The sequence below is a fragment of the Apaloderma vittatum genome, unplaced genomic scaffold, assembly GCF_000703405.1.
Source record: "Apaloderma vittatum isolate BGI_N311 unplaced genomic scaffold, ASM70340v1 scaffold115, whole genome shotgun sequence".
Classification (NCBI taxonomy): Eukaryota; Metazoa; Chordata; class Aves; order Trogoniformes; family Trogonidae; genus Apaloderma; species Apaloderma vittatum.
In genome coordinates, this window is record NW_009715269.1 from 13,994 (window position 1) to 34,445 (window position 20,452).

The 20,452-nt window shown below is 39.3% G+C and overlaps 1 protein-coding gene across 1 annotated transcript in view; it reads right to left on the reverse strand.

The window, feature by feature from the left end:
• The window catches only part of LOC104273648 (protein THEMIS-like), a gene marked incomplete at its 3' end in the record, with an annotated part of 72,777 nt that overhangs the window by 9,008 nt on the left and 43,317 nt on the right, over positions 1-20,452 (reverse strand).

A 20,452-nucleotide genomic window follows, 5' to 3' on the forward strand; every position in this document is an offset into this window, starting at 1 on the left:
CCCATCCAAAATCTAAGGTAGATTTTCCTCAGCAATGGCACAGCCCATCCTACTCAGAGAGAGGTTATGCTGGTAAAACTGACAGTAGCTACACGGTAATAGTCTCTGATCTTTTCCGAATCAACCCATAATTTGTGAAAGTGTAATATGAGCCCACATTTTATGATAATCCGGCCCTTTTGAAAAAAAATATCAGCTAGAAACAAAAAAATGCTTGGTAATTGAAATAACAAATTTGAGAAACTGTATTAAGAAGAATAGATGAGGGTGAAATCTGTAGAACACATGAGCAATTTTCCTCAGTGGATGGGTCACAATATAGTCATAAACAGAATACACTCATTTTTCAGTTAAAGAATTCTACTGTAGTTTTCTCCATTTTCTAAAATAAACACTGCAAGCTCCATCCGCAGGGTTTGACTGAGGTACGATATACAATGCATACTTGTGCAATGCATGTTTGTACAATCCTGGTTAGTGTTCTCCTTGATTGCAAAAGAGCCTCTGAGGTCAAGCAGAGCTTTAAGCAGTGATGTGATTCACACACAAAAAAATAAATATCAGGGACTCATACAGAAAGAAATACAGCTGACAAATATTTTGCAAAGAGGACAAATGTGTCAGAAGTTGTTCTTCACAGCAGAGAATTAAAACAACCCAACGGAAAAGGCACTCTTCAAATTAGGACCATACTCGGCTGGTGTGTAGTGGAACAGCTTCACCGAGGTTACAGGACCTCCATCTTTCTTTCATCAGCATGGCATGGCCTTTCTCTCATCTCCAGTTCTTCTCTCAGTCGCCTGCACCACAACATGCCCATATGCACCCCCAGCTTGTTGCCAGCCTGGCCCAGTAATATGAATACGCACTCTGTAAGTAGTTATTGAGAAATGTCCGTCTTCTGCTCAAGGAAATACATGCTTAGATAATAATTTTTCAAAGCGCTCACAAGCGTGGCTGCAATCACAGCCTATCCTCAGTATCAGTCATACCTGTTAATGACAAATGAAAGGTCTTGGGAAGGGTAAGGGAACATTAATATTCATAGGCAGATTATCCTTGTCTTCAAGTTACTGGGAATACTTAACATACAGAAAGCTTTCACTGAAAAGTCAGCTTTCAGGTTACGAGGGAACCTTAATTTAAAAAAGATATAAAAAATGTCTTTTTTTTAAAAAAAAATCACAAGTTATCTTATTTTCTAGTCAGGTCCTTATTTAACGTATTAATCCTGGCAATATAATTAATGAGTACATTGAGATTATTTATTTTGCATTGCCTTAACTAACTTAACAAATCAATACAGAATGATCCCCTCATTAAGAAGAATGTAGCCGAAATTCATGCTAATCTTATCAGTCATCAGCAAAACCACACACTGTGATACAATGGTTACCTGGGGCACCTTGCAAACAAATTAAAATATGCAGAATCCAAACATTTAAAAACAAACAGGGTTACAGAAACTGAACTCTCACTTCACTGTGTACTGAAATCTGATATCACTTCAACATTATTCTTAGCACTAGAGATAACAATTATACTAGAAACCAACAGAGATAAGATGCTTTCTAAAACTATATGGAGTGAAATCTTACAGTTGTCTTTCGAATACTAGTCAGGCTTAACAGTACAGAGTTTCCATTTATGTGGAGTCATTGTTCCACTCATTTAAAGAAGACAGGATAGACAGAAGACAGCCACGGTTCTTGGGACTGCTACTGCCAGACCAAACACTATATCAGCTAAAAGCTCATGATCTGAACTACAGTAATTCATTATAGCCGACTACTCATGAGGAAAATCCAAATCTCAGCCTTTGGAAAATCCAACCAACAGCTACAGATGCATGAACTAAACATTTTACCCCAATGGCTAAGCATTGCCCTTGCACCTCTAGGTTCACTCATTGTCCAGAAACAACTCATAAGACAAAGCCTAAAGCCGTAAAGGTAAGGTGGCCCAAGTTCATGCAGTCCTTCTCAGGAAATAGGAGGTGTTGAATCAAACAGGATACAAAAAGTGTGAGAGATAGGGCAAGAGCTAAATGGGTGGAGATGCATCACTTTAGTAAGAACAGAAGTTTCATCATTCTGCAGAAGTTGTGTTGTGAGTGCAGTTTACGGAGGGTGCACGAACTGAAAACACCCCAGTAGCAAACTGAGTTTCAGAGTGAGCTGTTTGAATTAATTTCCCTTGATTATCCAAGGAGTTTAATGCACTGCATTTGTGTGCATGTGTGCTTGAGCTCTCTGCTGCAAGCAAGGCTTTCCTCTGCTTGTTCGCTCCAGGAGCAGTGAAATCTGACAGCAGTTCTCATTCTTCCGAATGGCAATTCCCAAACAGTAATGCGTTGCCTATCTACAGCCCCAGTTACACAAAACCAGTTCCAAATATGCCAATTTCCCTTGCAATTTAAGTGTATTCTAGCACCCCCTCCACACAGCTCCGAGGTATGTATTCTACTGACTTCAAAAATAGGGGGGCTATTAACAGCTGTCTCCCTGTGAGTATTTTTTATTACTCTGTATAATCTTTTTTGAGGTGATTTACATTTTTGTTATCAATGTCATATGGCAATGAGTTCCAGAGTTTATTCCTGCATTGTGTAAAATTTCCACTGTTTTTTTTTACTGCCCTACGTAGTTTCATACTACTGCTGTAATGCCTCTCTATTCAATTTTCCTATTCAGATTTTTACACTTTTTCCTGAGTCACCTCTTCTTCGGGCTGAAGAGTTGCCAGTCTATTTAATCTTTCCTCTTACAGAAGGAAAATTGCAATCCTTGATGCACCAGCTCCTGAAATTCCTACTTCTTTGCAACTCAAAACTACTGAAGAAAATCCATATACAGTACGTATTTCAGACAGTAGTATTTGGTCACAACTACTCAGTAACCCAAGAAAATAGCACAGAAGTTCCTAAAGGCCCAAAAACCAACTTTGGAGGTGCCCAGCAATACTAGTGTAACTTCTGGGATAGAAGAGCAGAAAGAGAAGATCTTAAATCAAGTAGGGGAACAAAAAGCTGTTAAATCTGTTCCCCCCAAAAAGAGAAAATAAATCATATGTTCAGGATATATGCTATTGTTTTGTCTGCTTTCCTTCTCTTTTTTTCTTTAAAAGAGAGAAAGCCTGAACAGCATCTAGAACATTAAGAGTAAAGAAAGGAGAAACGTTTAAAGTACAGAAAGATGTGGGAGTATATATGAAATGAGCAACTGTCATGTCTCTGAAAATGCTGCGAGAGATGTAGTGACATAAACCTATCTGACAAAACTATGCTTTTCCAGACAGAAAGTCAAGTTGTTATATGATTACAAATGACTCTAGTGAAGAGGAGTACCCATTTACTGGGGTAATCAGTGCCGGACATGGCACTACACCTTTGGAGTACATTTATTATGAGTCACCCATGCTAGTAGATACAGATCATAAACCTTTTATTGCAATCTTTAAAGACAGCTTGGAGTGGCACTCTTTGCTGCCTTCAAAAACTCAGGCCAAAGCTCTAGGTAGATGTCTTTGCTTTGGTATATACTGCATAGGTGTCTTTATGTGTAAAATGCTTAATTGCTGCATACACCTTTCCACCAGGAGAAAAAAGAGGTATATGTAGAATGGAAGTGTGATGAATGATATTGCAGTCCAAACACATTTCACTGTTTCCAGAAAAAGAGGCAATTTATCAACACAAGATACAAATTAAGATTTTTTAAGGGTCACAGAGTACAGTGTTGACTGGGAAGCCCAAACCAGGTTGAGCAAATCTTTAGATTTCAATATTTTTGAGATATTTTGGGGAAATTGTGAGAGAGAGGTAGAGAGAGAGTATCAGTCTAAGTGAGACAGAGTATTCATAGTTGCTGATTTATAGAGAAGACTTCGTAAGTTTCAGAGCAACCTACCTATATAATTTTGTTTCAACCTTCATTATATCTGCATGATAAACTGCAAGGACAGTTTAGGACTGCAGTGAATCACAGATTTTGATTCCCATATTGTATCTATAAAGAAACAGGTTAAGCGCTATCACCATCAGAGCCTCAGACCATGCTGAAACACAGATCTGAATAATTTCCAGTTTGCAAGAGTGTAAACTGAAGTAACTGCATTCTGAGGCAATTACTTTGGTCAGATTTACATCAATCAATTTAGTCAAAATAAAATTTCACCCACCGTATGCCTAGAAGTAGGAATTGGTACTTCCACTTAACAGATGGGAAACACAAATTCAAATAATGGGAATGCACACATGGAAACTGCTGACACCTGTCAGGAAATTTGTATTATTAGGGCAGAGAGTTAGGACTGATTTATTCCACTTGAAGGGAAAAAAGTGCATTTAGATTATTACTCATTTGTATCCCAAAGTAGGCTTCTTGCATGATCTATGGGCAATCCAACTTACCTTGCACATCAAGGTAATTTTTGCAAGGGCACAGTGTGCTCATAATTAAGGGTACTGACAAGGGTCTATAATTTTGTAGTAAAGAATTTTAACAGTCTTCCCCATCGCACTGATTCCAGTACATGATATCAGGCCTTCATTTTCCACAGTCCATTGGAGTGGGGAAAAGGAGAAGAACTAGTTAGAAGATGCTTCAGAAAGGCCATGGGCAGTAGAGGATCCTCATTTAGCCTCATTAACACACAAGACGGGAGCACTTTGGAGAATTATTTGCCTCCAGAACTCATAAGGTACTCTAAACTACCGGTGAACTATTTTTGCTGAAGAAGGGGTCAAGGTTATATCATTTCAAAGACAGGAACAAAATTACATTAGTTCGTGAGTCCTTCTCTGCCTAAAAGGGACATGAAACATCTGATCAAATTAAGATTTTTTGATCAGGGTTCAAATTCTTGACAGATTTCTTCCTCACAAGGTACTTTCTGTGCATGCCTAGAATATCACAATAAATTTGACTTCCATTGTCAGTAATCTGGGTTAAAAAGTGGGAGGGTATGTAATAAAGTTAGACTGTAGGCAGGTGCCACTATAGGCTCAGTCTTAGGTTCAACCAATGTGTTTAACAACTAATATTTTCCTGACGGTAGGGACAGAGTTAGTTAAACCTCGTTTAAAGCTTGGATAAGAATATATGGATTTAAAAAAAAAACAACCAACAACGAAACGGATCGGAAGGTCATGATCTATGTACGCTCTTTTCTACAAAAATAAAACCAAATAACTTACTGACCCAAACGTTCTTAGAGACATGAACGACACAGGGAACCTTCCGCGTTTTGTCGCACACGCAGGTTACCGGAACAAATATTCCCCTGACATACCGACTGATTAAAAAAAAAAAAAAAGAAGAAGAAGAAGAAGAAAACAGTGAAGGAGGTGATATTTCGGTGGGAACCGAGCAAGCCGATCCACCTGATTGGGAGGAGTCTGGGCTTTGGCGGGGAGGGGGCAGGAGCGGGTTCGGTGCGGGGGGCGGTGATGCGCTCCGCGCGCCGCTAGGTGACGCTGTTTCCCGCCAGATCCCGCCGCGCGCGGCCGGCAGCGATTTCAAGCCTCTGGTCTGGTCCCTCCTTCCCCCTCCGCCCGCCTTTGAAACTGGTCCCGCACTTTTATCCTGGGCTAGGCAGGAAAAGAACATTCTCGATCAGCATGTGGCGATTTCTCGGGGCGGTGATGTGTGGTGAGAAGTCGAAATCCGACGATAGCACACAGGCTTAATCACACTGCAGGAGGCAGCAGACGGAGCAGGGCAAAAAAGGGATCCAGCTCACAGAAGGACCCTTAAAGAAGGGCTGTTGTATGTGCACGGTACACTGTACAAGGAAATTTTATGAGGGCTTTAGTGAAGTAATTAATACTGCCATTCTCCACTGACAGTTCCCACAGTTTAGGTAAATTTTCTACAGTTGATTGGGACAAAATGAGACACATTATGTTATCAATAAAAACATGTAAGAGTGTGTTGCTACTACATTCTACTGAAATTCTGTGCTTGCTCCAGAAATTCAAAGCCTCAAGCTTTTTGTTCTTAATCCAATGACTTTCATGTACTCATTCACTGCTCGTGGTATTCATTTAATCATTTATTGTATTTTCTTTTCCAAAATCTGTACCAGAATAGTATAGAGTAAGTCTCAAGAGACTTTAAAATGAAGCTTTGCTACCAAAGGGTCTTTTATGTCAATGAATAACTAGAACTGTCAGACTCTTTTCCCAGACATCTTTCTCCCGCTCTGTGTGTGTACAAGCAAAAGAGAACAGAAAATGATGTTGGGCACCTTTGAGTGGCCCAGAACAAAATAGTGCTGTATTAGCCTGCACACAATCACCAGACTTAACACCTTCAGCTACTAGTGTTACAAATCAAAAAGTATATTTAAAACTCTGCTTAGCAGTAGTTCAAATGCAAAATACAGAACTGCATACTAATGCCCTCCCAGCTCTGTCTCTTCTCTCTCTTCTCCCTGCTACATACATAAAAGGGGGAGCACTTGATCCCCAGAGCCTTACAGCAGTTTTTTCATCTTTAGTGTAATGTATATGGTTAACGTTACATTTATTTTTGCAGATATATCTTCAACTTAAGGCTTGTTTTTATCTGTGTACTTAAATAGCACTTTCTTTGTTCAACACACTGTGCAGTGAGAGATAAGTATTCTTTTCTGTGTTTTATGTGCTGGCAAACTGAAATGTGCTTAGCTTCAAAAAGTGGGTAGGAACCGGTGAGGTCCCTTCAGCTGCCACCTTTCCTCTCGACTACAGAAATTAGGCCTGGGCTGCCTCAGATTGGGCAGGGAAATGCTGTTAGTAGGCACCCGTGAAAATCCTGGTTTCCATGGCACTCACAGCATGAGAAGGCAACTGTGAAAGGGAGTGAGAAGAGAACCCTGTTATTTGATGGAAAGTCCGATGCCTTAACCCCAAGGCAGGCTTTGCTCTTCTCCTGGGCTACTCACTCACTAAGAACTGAAATTCTTGTGAGGAAAAAAGTGTACATCTGAAGGCGTCAGTTACTGAGATCTGCTTCTGTATTAGGAATACATTTCACCTCAGCAAATGGAAGTGCTTGTTTGTTCAAAGACTATGAAATGTTATGTTTTCTGAGATCACCACTTAAGCAGAAGATGTGAATTCTTCTCATTTATCTTAATGGGACATTAACTGGAAATTTAATTACAAGGGAGAGCTAATTATCTGTGCATTTGCCAAACTGCAAATGGAATCTACTCAACAGAACAAAATCTGAATGCTGAAGCCGATGTGAACATAAGTGCGTTACTGTGGGGAAAATTTGAATCGAAACCAAATTAAAAGGATGAATTTCTTGACACAAAACTTCAGACAAGGCACCCCTTACCGCACTGTTCCCCAGCTGTCTCTCCCTCAGTCCTCAGACCTTCTCTACCCTTAAAAAAATGAAATAACAGCCACACTGGTTCAGGTCAAAATGCATCTCACTTAACACTTTTTCTTCACTGTTGCCTAAAGCAGACACCGAGGAAGAATAAGGACCGAGTAAGGCAGTCTGCTACTTCTGAACACACTCTCAGCCTCTTACTATTTACAGCTCAGGGAATTTCCTGAGTTTGATGTGGTTTGTCTATTAGTAACCCTCAAAGGGTCTCTCTTCCAAGTATTTGTCCAGTCTTTCCTTGAACTCCTGATCCACTTCCAGCCTTGTTCTGGCTCCCCTTGGCCTGAACGTATCCTGCCCCATTTCCTCTAATTGTGGCCCTGCAGAGAGCAGGGAGGGGCAGGAGAGCGGGGCCCGAGATTTTGAAAATAAACTGTTTTCCAGTTCTTACTGCTGTGCTGCCCTTCCTAGCATGAGTCTGCAAGTCCAGCTGCAGAGCTCACGCTGTGCTTCCTCTTACTGCATGACAGAAAATGCTGCCCGTGGCAGACAGCAGCCTCAGGAAAGCAGCAGGACACCGTGTTGGTAGGAATTAAATACTTGAGACTAGGTTCGGATCTCAGAAACCAAGTGTAAATCTGGAGTCACTCCCTGCACTTTGGAAGCATTATTCTAGATTTACTCAATCATGGCCAAATTCAGCATCAGGCTTCTTGTTTTTCAAAATCATCCGATTTCCAGGCCACAGTGGGGAACATAACAGCAGGAGCAAAAGGAAAAATGGGTTGTTTTATTAGTAAAATACATTCCTATTCTAACACAGATTTCTGCAACGTTTGGATCTTTTCAAGAAATTTGCCTTCTCATACACACATATATATACACAAATGTACACAGAAGTATGAATACATAAATATTTCAGCTTGCCCACTAGAAGCTAGTTTGTTTTGGCAGAAAGAAACTATTCTGCCCCATTTTTCACTTCCCTCTTTGTTCTTTACTCTCTCACATAATTTTGATGCTTTAACGCTGAATTCATTCACAGCTGTGTTAAACTGAACACCGATGGCTGGCAAACCTGGCCAAGTCACTGCGGTTTCAGTTTGTTGTCAGTGCTGAAAACTGTCCAGGGGAGGAGCTGGATTCTTCCTCATCAAAAAGAAGGGTCACATCCTGGAACTTCTGGCAAATTGAGAAGTGTCAGCCTCCCAGAAAAGATTCACTTCTAATTACAAGTACTTATCAAAGCCATTAAAAGGGGATTTTTAGGTCTGTTTCTGTGTGTTGGCATTTTAGATTTTGAATTCTCTCAATTTAGTTCAGGGAACAAAAAGTAAGGGGAGAGGAAGCTTGCAAGGGCATTTTCTCGGCAGTATCAAAATGAAACCGCATAATGCAATGTACCCACTTTCACCTGCCCTCCCCACCCCAGAACCACACTCCCTCCTGTGCTCTGGAGCTGGCTGGAGCTACGGGAAGTCTGAGCACTCTCCCCAGGTTATGACCACGGCAAATGGCAGGCCCTGGTCACCAGCTCACTTTAGAGCCAGGCTATAGATTCAAAACCTGAGCTGCTTCAATACCAGGCTGTGAGTATGAGAATTAAAAGTCCTCCTCTGCTCATAACTGTTTTCCAGCACTTTTGTTACGCCCACTCTCTTTCTAGGTTCTCTCCAGAGAGCTGGGTTTGGATGACAGGTCTGGCGCTTCAGCGGTCTTCAGAGCTATGCCTCTGTGCCGTTTACAGGGCTTTTTAGGCCCATTCAAAAAGAAAAGACAGATGAGAAGAGAGGAGCTGTACAAATCCCAACCTGTTCGTTTAGATCAGTGTTGACTTATTAGAATAAAGACTGGAGAGCCATCCTAGTAAGCAGCATAGAAAACAGTGATGGTAGTACTTTGCTTCTACTCTAAAAAATGTCTAATAACAGAAGAAGGTTCATATTCAGTTGTTTTATACCGTATTGCAAAAGTCAGGGCCTGTAATGCACATGTTCATATTAATGCTTAATGGATTATTTCACAGGGCACAGAGAGCTTTGCCATACCACAGGCTTCTTCCAGCACAGCACCACTGTGCTTTGCCTCCTCTATCTTCTTACCAGTGGTTGCATGGCAAATACGTGTTTTCTTCCCGTGTGGTGACTGTGATGGCATGTTTGACAATCAGTTCTGTTGCTCCTAAAGCAACTATTCTGGAGACAGCGGTTACTCACTTTCAGTGTACTCTCTATATTTTGGATACTATTAAAAAGATGAGCACAATAATGTACCCACCATCTGTACTGCAGAACTTTGGGTTAAGTTATAGCTAAAGTAAAATACAGGTAGACTAAAGTTGTCCCAGTATTGCCTCTTAAAATTACACTGGCTTTCAAACTGAAACTTGAGATAAATCAGATGAGAAAGGATTAAGCACAACCTAAATCTAAAATTGTTTCACAACTACAAAACACACAGAACAACGGAAAAAAAAAGTATATGGAAGACAAGGAAAAAGTCAGTTAGGAAAGAGAATTTGTTCTTTTTACACAAATCCTCGAAGTTATGTCAAATGGGAAACAAATCACGTAATATTTTTGTGAACATGAATGCTTTTGTGTGAACCAAACACACATACTATTCCATGTTCAGAACTGAACGTTTCAGAAAGGGAATGGAAAACACATCTCCAAAATGTTCACCACCTCCTCCTCCTCCACCCTCCATCCCTTGCTAATGCTGCATATTCGTATTGTATGATCAGTAAGCAGCACTTAACAAGGAAACAGAATCTTAGACAACGCCACACTCCCTTCCCCATCTGGTGATGAAAAGCAAAGGCTGTGTTCACTGTGAGGGACTGCCAACATGGGATCTCAGAGCAAACAAGATTTCTTCAGCAGATCTGTAAGGTCACACACCAGTAGCTCAGGTAGAATGGCTAAAGTGATGTGATGCGGTGTCATTTTTTTAGCCTGTTACTCTAAGCCACTGTATTATTGGTATTGAAGAGGATCAAGGATCTATGGTTTAAGCTCTTAGGGGAGCTGTCAGAATTGGGGTGTGGAAGCATCTGATTACAAATGTTGGGTAATGCCACGTTGAGCACCATTACAGCTAATGAATGTAGTAAACAGCTGTTGGTATGGATAGTCGTGCTGTGTCCCACACCCAGGCACAGACAGAACTGTTAAATTCTGAGCTGTGAGGGCAACCACATACATCTTCAGAGAGCTTTGCCACAATGACCAGAGATATACACCAGAAAGAAGACCCTTTGAGCAAGTAAATAATTGCTTGGTGTACAAGGTTAGCAACTCTAGAAAATAAAGCACTTTCCAGTTTGCTCTGAGGACAAGAGCTGTGTAACTCCTCTGGGTCCCATAGGACTGCTTTGGTTTCCTCAGTCTACCGAATTGCCTTGGCAATTTAGAAAGTTTTGCTCCTGAAATATAAAATTCTATCGCATTCAATCTTTGAACTCAGCTTGATTTTCATTTACTTTTCAATTCAGCAGCTAGCCTTTAAAAATACAATGCTGCCTTCTCCTGAAGTTTCATGCTCAACGTTCAGATGGTCAGTCTTGTCTTTGTTTTCTGCTGTGAATACTTTCTTCTCAGTAGATGGAAACTGAGATGACCCCAAGCAAGCTCACAGAAAGTTTTTAGAACGGTTTATTATGACACTGCCAGTCTTGAGAGGTAACATTTGCAGTCCTATTACCTGCACAAGACAACTTTCTCATTCTTACCAAAAGCAAGTAGTTCAAACACGTGGCATTTGCCACGTGTGAAATTATTAGTAAGGCAGATCAGGACTGCTGTAGATCATGCAAGCAAAAAGGCAAGGGGCACAAGTGAAGTTGTGTGAGCTGAAACAAAACGGCCAACCTGAAATGACCTTAATGAATTTGCAGAAAGATGAGGTGGTTGGTGCTTGTTTCAAGCTGGTTGAAAAATGGCTTGCTGGGAGTTTAATGAAAGCAACACAAATTCTCAAAAGCATTTGGCTACTGTCATCTTCTTGACCCAGTGAGAAACAGATTCCTGCAAGAAAAATATGTAATCATCTGGAGTAAATTAGTCTATTAAAATTAGTGTGCATCCTCATGTGAGTACAGCTATACATATGCGTAAGTGTTTAGAGGAGCAGAGCCTTAGAGGATTTGACACTGCCAACACATTCACACATACTTAAGTTTACTACGATGAACAATTCTATTTGGCAAGCAGAAGATTTCACCGTGGTATTGTAAAAGTCTAACAGTTGGCAAGATCAGGACCTTGGACTCAATGTTTTCTACAGCAAAACATATTTTTCGCACAAACCAAATGACAGAATGTAGCCAAATAATCTATCAGTTACACAAATCCTCTAAGTTGTAAACCAAAAAGTCTTCAGGAAAAGAACTACATTTTTACACAGATGAAGTCAGTGTGTAACATATTGTGGGCACCACCAAAATTCAAATAATAAATAGATAAAATAACTAGGCATAATTTATTTACTTGCTTTTTTGTGGATTTATGAGAAGACTAACAAGAACAAAAGAAGAAAGTACAGCTTGTTACCATTAATTCTGTGGTTTTATAGTCTTTTACTTACTTAGATGTAAAAAACTTCAAAATGAACAAATCCTTCTATGTTTTCTGGGTGCCTGGTGACATGTGAAATTTTATACAAAAAATACAGTTCTTGGGTCAGCCTCACCCTCTGACACTTATTTCGGCATTATGGATAACTAATAAGATCAACAGCAGGCAACACTGCACGTGACAATGGCTCTTAGGAGAAAATTCTGTAATCTAACCTGGAGCTGGACAAAAATCTCTCATTAATTTCACACGGATCATCAGAGAGCATCTGTGAGGTAGCAACAGTTTGTGGATGACACAAACCTGCTTGCCAGCAGAAGCCTGCCCTTCAGCACTACTCCTTTCCTAAGGCATACAGTCCCAAATTCTGCTGTTCTTGATTGAAATAATGGAAACAAAATGCCATGAATTAAAAAGCTGTGTCATAGGCAACGTGAGGATACCCCCGATGCCTCCTTCCAATGCCACAATTTATCGTATCAGCAACTTCTGACTCCTTGTAGCCCAGATGGCCACCTTTGTGACCAGCATGTTAGCAACAGGGACACATACATCCCTGTGACAGTAACTGGCTCCCTTGTGAGGCCCTGTTTTACATTGGTGCAGCAAAAAGAAGCTTCAATGCAAGCAAGAGCTACACCGAGGGAGGAGTAAGGAGCCACACTTGCAGCGTGGAGCTCTTTGAAGGCAGTGAGCTTTATGGTGCTCTGGTTTTAGCAACCCTTAGCAGGAGGAGGTGTGTGTGGTTTTGTGATACAAAAGTTTCACTTGAAGTTTGGGGGGTTGGGTGAAAGAAGGCATTTGGGAAGAAATTAGGTGAAAGGTTTACACATAGCCTTCAAAGCTTCAGAAAGTATTTAGTGAACTGCCTAAGTTTTAGTCCAAAGTAGGAGTTCACTGAAATTTTCCATAAAAATTCTAAAACCTTGACTTCTGATTCATCGTACATATGTTTGAGATTTTTTTTTAAAAAGTAGAAAGAAAAGGTCTTATACTTTACATCAGTTTATTTCAATGCTTTTAGTTGTCTACCAGTTTTGCAGATTAATTTTGCAAATGTTCCATAAACATTTTCTAACATCTTAGAACTTAATATTAGTAAGACTGCAGATACAAAGCTTCCTTTGATTTTTCATGGGTTTTTTTTCAGAAAAAAATGGTTTTCAGGATTCATGTAGTGAGAGAAAGAAGCAGAAAGCTATAAAATACTCTGCTGATAAAAGCAGTATTACTGATAGAAATTTATAGGTTTAAATAGTCCTCATCACATTTCTCTTACAAATTTAAGAATATTCTTTATAGCAATTTCATAACGTAGCTGTCTGTATTAAGCCCTAGATTCAAACAGGTATTCATTTTTTGTGACTTTTCAGGTACAATTGGTACATTGCTCCTGGCAGACTGGCAAGATAGCACACAGGAATTATCTCATTTAACTGTAGATCAATGCCATGACTGCAACTATAAAATTGTAGGCAAATTGTACAGTAACTACAACGTTATTATCAATCACTTTTAGCTCTGCAGTGGCACAGAAGTGAGGACAGATACAGTAATAGGCTCTCTGCTGAGTGCATTTCATTAATACACCCTGTTTTCTTCCAGAATCTTGCACATCTCTTGCTCCTGATGTCTACTTTTATCTTGCTATTGACAAAGTAGGGAAATCAACTCAGGTTCAAGTAAATACATCAGTATCAGTGATGCTTTTCTTCTTATAGAAGAAAAGGTTTATTTAGTTATTTATTATGTGTTAGAAATGTATCATATGGACATTTAATAAAATCAATCAATATCCTTCTGCTTTCACTTGGTAATTATTAAGTCACAGCCCTAAGTGGAAGACAAAGCAAAATTAAACATCCGTAGTGGATTTCCTACACCAGTGAGAGGAGATGTTCCTTTACTAAGTGTGGTAGAGTTACAGAAGTGCAAAATCAAGAGACTGGTCAAGTCCCAATATCGTTCCTCAACAACTGCTCAGATTTTAGCAGGTAACACACAGAAGCAGAAATGGAGCCATACGCTCTGTCACTGCTGCTCATTATCAATGTCTGTAAAGTTATTTAAAGATTTAAGGTAGTAGTACAGGAAAGAAGACTTTACCCTTTGTTAGAATAACCTTTTTATCCATCTCAAATATTTCCTTTTAAAATTACCCTTTTAATTTAGTCCCCATATGTTGCCTGATCTAGTTGAGAGGCATCCCTGTCCATGACAGGGAGGTTGGATTAAATGATCTCTAAGGTCCCTTCCAGCCTAGGCCAGTCTATGATTAAAAACGTTTCTTTCACTGCTGACCAAAATCCTTCATTTCAGGTTGTCTTCAGCTGTCTTGTGGTCATGGTGGAATTTAATGTTCTGGGCTAGGGAATCAGTTGTAACACATATTGTCACAAAAGGGTCTCTTGAACATTTTACTCCAGAGGACAACTGAGCACAGTAGTCACTTGCTCCAGGATTTCTTATTAGCTGCCTATATTTTGACTTTCTACCACAAGGAGAAGAGATGGGGCTTCCAGGAGAGTAAGGTGAAAAATACGTTCCTGCTCTCAGGGCAAAAGCGGGGACCATCAAGAAAGAGCTGCCCGGTGATGATCTCCAACTAATTCAGAATCATTTTGCAAAAATAATGTCTAATAGTATTTCACAAAGTATTCTAACACAGAGCTTCTCGGGAAGCTTTGATGTAGATGTATAAGCACACATTACACCCTTGTGACAAGTGCATCTTTCCCAGGACAGCTTTAATTCAAGTTGAACAGCAAACTGTTGACTTAAAGAACACCACAGTTGTTGTGAGTACAGTTTGTAGGCTGATGGTTTGACAAACTTTGTATCTGGGATCCCAGTCTACTTTTCTCCCCAAATTCCTGTCCAGAGATTTAGATCAGGACAAAAGAGGTCTGCTAGCCAAGAAACCTAGCCACTAACCTGCTGAGTAACTGCAGGCAAGTCATCTGCTGTCTGTTCCCTCTGCCATGTGCTCTCCATCTATTTAGAGCACAACGATAACTACAATAACCAAGCAACTCCCTGTATGTTTCTGCAGAACTCAGAGATCCCAAACCCCCCTCCACATGGCCTGTAGATGATACAATAACAGTAAACAGTCATTCAAAGGAACTTTACTATTATACCATTTCTTAGTGGAATTTAATTTCATCCAAATATCCCACTCTTATTTTCCAGTGATTTGCCAAGGCAAGTCCCCAGGTGTGAGAAGCCCTCCAGCTGCCTAGAAACTGAAGATACAGACAGCTGCAATAGTATTAAATACCTCCTCAGGATCCTTATAGCTAGGAGTAGTCTTTTGTTCTCATCTCTTTTCATATTATTCTTACACAGTCCTCCTGTACAGTCAATACTAACATGAAAAATATGGAGAAAAAAAAAATCAAGCTTGCTTTAGTTCATTTGCCTTGGCAAGATAGACACATGTACATACAAGTGTTTATATATTTATAAAATATACATATGTTGAATACAGAATGCCGGAAACATTCTAAATCAGAGATCTGAGGTCAGAAAACTTCCACTAAGTTATGGTTAAGAGTTCAAAGAGGAGTTGATTTAAATACTGTCTGCTAATAAAAAAAAACAAAACAAAACAACAAACTGGTTTAATTTATGTACATATTACTGAAAGAATCCTGTCTCCAGCAACCAATTTGTCTGTCATTAAAAAATTGTGTCCTTGCAGAAGTGCATTTAACCAAACACCAAAACATTAAAAACTCTGAGAAAACGTAAAACTGCTTCCTTGAGCCTTTTGTGAGGATTCATGTATATTCTGGTCACCATGACAATAATTACCAACCTGCTCACGGTGTTATCTGAGACACCATGGGAACCTGACTTACACAAAACAGAAAGAAGAGTACAATGCACTGTGTTCCACTGGATTGTAAGACAGGCAAGCATTGATGAATATCAAGATTAAATGACAAGTACAGAATCAAACACTAGTAAGGAATGGGATCAGTTCATAACTTCCCCCACTGCTCGTAATGTCTTTACAGGTCACATAAGATTTCCATTTCAGTTATATCAGCTATAACACCTTAACCTGGATATAGTGGGTTTTTTCCCTGCAGATTTTTTTTTTTCAGATGGCAAGAATCATCTCTTTTTCAACTGTTTGCAAACAAGGTAGCCCTCTTTCACATTTAGCACCATTTTTGTATGTACCTGGCTGCCCTGCTTACTCCAGATTAGTTTTGTCAAAAGGCAAGGCTAATGTGCAAGAATGGCAGCATCAAAGCTGAACCAGGACTACCCAGAAACGTGCCTCAGGTACCACTAAGGCAAATACTTCAGCAATTAAAGCTGAGGAGAAAACTGACTGCCGAAAACAGAACACAGACTTTATGAAATTACTAACATGAGACCTGAAAAGTAAAAGCACATCAACTGGCTTAATTGTATGGTTCCTCTGAAATGAAATGCCCTGTTAACAGTTGCATGTCCAGTGTGCAGGAGAGACTGTTGTCAAATCCATCACTATTCAATCAAAAACCCTAGGGTGAAATTCTGTCCTGTGCAACAAAAGACTTAGAGCTAAGAGGGAGTTTTGGAGGCTTAAAACACTCTTCTTATCATCCAGCTTTTAGCTGCCCCAGGAGCCATTGCTGACATCAACCATTTTCATGCCCTACTATCTCATTTTTTACCAATGCCCTTCAGAACAGGGGGAACACTGCAACAAAGTACATGAGCTACTGTCCAAGGATGTATTAATTTCAGTCAGATGTAGTGAAGAAAGCACGCTCAGCAGAGGAGGGATGGGAGACAGGAGAAAGAATAAAATTAAGGAAGTGAAGAGGAGCTGTTCAAATTAACTCATTGCATCTGTCTTAAGTCATGCAAAAAGATATAATTTCACCCAAGAGCAAGCCTTCCAAACAGCAATTTATTTTCTGGAAATAATTTAATGACACACCACTACTTGAGTGCCTGGTACTTTACATACAAATAAAAATGGCAAGTTCTTGCACTTCAGTGTTGTCATCTAAATTAGACTTCTGAGACCAAGTCCTCTGTGGATATAAATTAGCATAGCTTCACTAATGCTAGAGGAATTATTTATGCACTAGAAGGGGAACTAGTATGTTGAAAAGACATTTTTTGACTGTAAAACACCAATTCAGTCCTGATTGTTTTTATTTAAATTATTAATCCTCTGAGCATCTCCAGTGACTCAATGATTTTACAACATTTGTAGATCTGGAGAATCCATATATAGATTCATAAAGTGATAGGAACAGGCCTTTCAGCTCTCCAGAAGAAGAAACACAGAGATGAGCCACGTAGAACAAGGGAATTCTATAACTAAGCCTTCTAAGCTGCTTATGTAAAACTCCTGCAATTTTGGCTTTGACGGCCACAAACACCAGCAGACAAAGAGGTCGTAAAAATTACGTATGCACATATTTAAAGCAAAAAAAAATTCCTTGACTATTAGCATCAGAGTCAGTGTATTTTCTGAGCTTTCAGGTCCCTTTTTGGAGAACTGATGTCTTTCTGAAGAGAAGTAACAAGCAGTAGAGTAGGCCTGAGCACACTCCTCCAGCCGATGGTACGTGCTGTTGGTATCCACACGGGGGATGTTGCCTCCTGCCTGAAGGCATATCAGTCACAAAAGAATGGTAAAAAATTAGTTTTTGCTGTAATGGAATTTTAATCTTGCCCAAAAAAGAAAAGTAAATAAAGTGGTACAAATTGCATCCAGAAGGAATCATGCCTCTAAATTCTTAGAGAAGAGCATCCAAGACACTATCCATCAACTCAGCAATGTGGCTGCATTCAGCACGGCCTTGGAGCCAAAGCATTTGTACTTTATAGCACCCACTTATGATCCTTTCAAACAGAGAGACTACAACTGGTTTATTCATCTCTCAGTGACACATTGATGGTCCTTCAAAGGTGATACAAATTCGCTTTTTTCCTTTTTTTTTTTTTCTCAGGAGACATTAGGTAATGGTACTTTTACCTGCTGACATGCTTCAAGATAGTTCACTTGTTGTTGGAAAGACAACAGCTCTGCTCCTGTATGCTTACTGCTAATTCCCTTTATTTCAAAATACTGCTGAAGCCTTCTTTCCTCTCAAATAATATATCTAAATAGGCCCCCAAAAAAGAAAAAAAAAAGAAGCAGAAATATGTGATGTTAAAGATACACATTTAATTATTTAAAGAGAAAAAGTTTTGCTGTAATAGAAGACTAGGTAGTGCTTCGAATAGAGAAAACTTCTACTGAGTACACTTTAGGAACTTTTTAATCATCAGTCATGTTCTGCAAGTTGAATGACAATAATGTTTTTTCCAGACTGACCAATTTATTAAATGGGGATTTTATATCACTCCATTTATTGTAAAATGTAGGACTCAGACTAAGTTGCTAAAAAATTTTTACAGTTGAGTATTGCATTTATTATGCAACTAGGGAGAAGTGAATCCAATTCTAACATGAAAAAGTGTGCTTTTTCTGGATTTGGTTTCGTCCTCCACAAAAGTGTTGTCTGAAACAGAAGAAATGGCATCTTTCCTTAACTGAACAGCTTTTAGAGGTAATGCCACGATAGGTGCACAAAAATGCTCTTAGTGGTTATATATCAGTAGATCATCCTTTCAGATCTGAAAAAAAAAAAGTCTTGTCCAACGTTATCTGTCTGTAAGTTGTGACTATTTCAGGTAAATTAACAGAAAAACTGAATATACTTGGCTTTAGGGGAGGGTTCCCAATATGGTTTGTTTTGTAAATCATAATTTTGAATAAATTAAATCGATTCACATGCATCTTCTAGATGAAAGAGAAATGTTAGTGAAATAAAGATCAGAAAGTAACATGAAAGAGAAATAAATTTACTTTATTGCACCTATTAATGAAAATATGAACCTTGTGTGATTAGTAGCTGGGGACACATTTATTAAATACTGAAGAAAAAAAGAATTTCAGAACAAAATTATTCTGCGGATAATTTCTTTTATCTGCCATTGAGAGTAACCTAGGACAGAAGTTTGATGCAGTGAGTTGCTTGTAATAAGGATGAATAAAAAGAATTGATTGCATACAAAAAGAAAAGGAAAGCTCTGTCATGCTACATTTGGCAGTATCCAGTGAGGAAGGAGAAGAAGATGGTCTATTCAATTGTACAACCCTATATGTGTGGGGCAGAATTTTAGCAAATGGTTACATTTTATGTACCAATGAGAAACAGAAAACCACAACACATGGATACCTGAAATGGAAGCTGAACAGGCACATTCATATTTATAATGTGTCAGTATATAGGAATCAAAATTTATACCAGGAGTACAAGCCATACATATTTCTTTCAGTGTAAATGGATTTCTCAGATGTAAATTCATGTGTTGTTTGGGTTTTTTTTTGTCACAGCAAAGATATTAAAAACTTGTTGGAAATGTTCTTTCTGATTCAGCTGGTACTTATATCTTCATCAGCAGTCAAGATCGAGCCTTCAGAAATTCCCATTATTCATCTTGTAAGAAAAGCATAGGGCATTCTATAGGCTTAGACTGTCAAAATAAACACTCATCTCTTCTGACTTATTGTTGTGTGCATTTTACAGAGAACAAAAGACACTCTTCAAAAAATTTAAAGACTTCAAACAGATTCAACCACTAAGCAAACACAACCTGTTTTAAATAAGAGTTTGAATAAAGAAAATCTCAGCTGTCACTTCTGAGTGGTCAATGTTTCTTACACCTTTGAAACATGCATGGATCTTCTTACCCATGCCCTTACTCCTTGTTATGAATAGTGCTAAAAAAAGTGAAGTGGTGGATGAAAACAAGTATCATAGAATCATAGAATGGCCTAGGCTGGAAGGGACCTTAGAGATCATTTTAATCCAGCCTCCCTGCTGCCAGGGGCGCCACCTGTCGACTAGATCAGGCAACACATGGGGACTGAATGGGAATCGAACCCGCCACCTTAGCGTTGTTAGCACTCAACTGATTGAGCTAACCAGCTATTAGACATCTTGCAATATAGTGGGACCTTCAACTACTGGCATTGCAAGAGGAATGACTATCTTACATTTATATTCTTACTTTATCTTTGCCCAGAGAGAAGTGGAATGGCAATATTTAGTTTTATTTAAGAAAAACAAATGAGAAATACAATTTTTTTTCCAGCCCTACTAAGTAAACATTAAATGCTTATATATTTTCATTGAACAGCTTCTCACTTCAGTAGGAATGAAATGTGTGCAACAGGAAAGCATGGATGCTCAAACCTTTATTTTGAGGATCTACCTGTAAATTAAATTACGTTTATGCATGATTCTGGGTAGGAATGAACTGCATCCTTAATATGCATAGGGCCAAACTTCCAGACTTCCTGAGACACTTGAACAAGGCTGAGAGACTAAGACAAGGGCCACTTACCTGGGAGAGGCAAGACGCTAAAGCAGCTCGTAAGCTGGGGGTGAAAACAGTCCTCTGAGAATGTGATTTTTCCTCTACAGATGGGTGTGTTGTGGGTTCCTGGATAACATAAGTATGCCTCAGCTTCTTTCTTTCCTG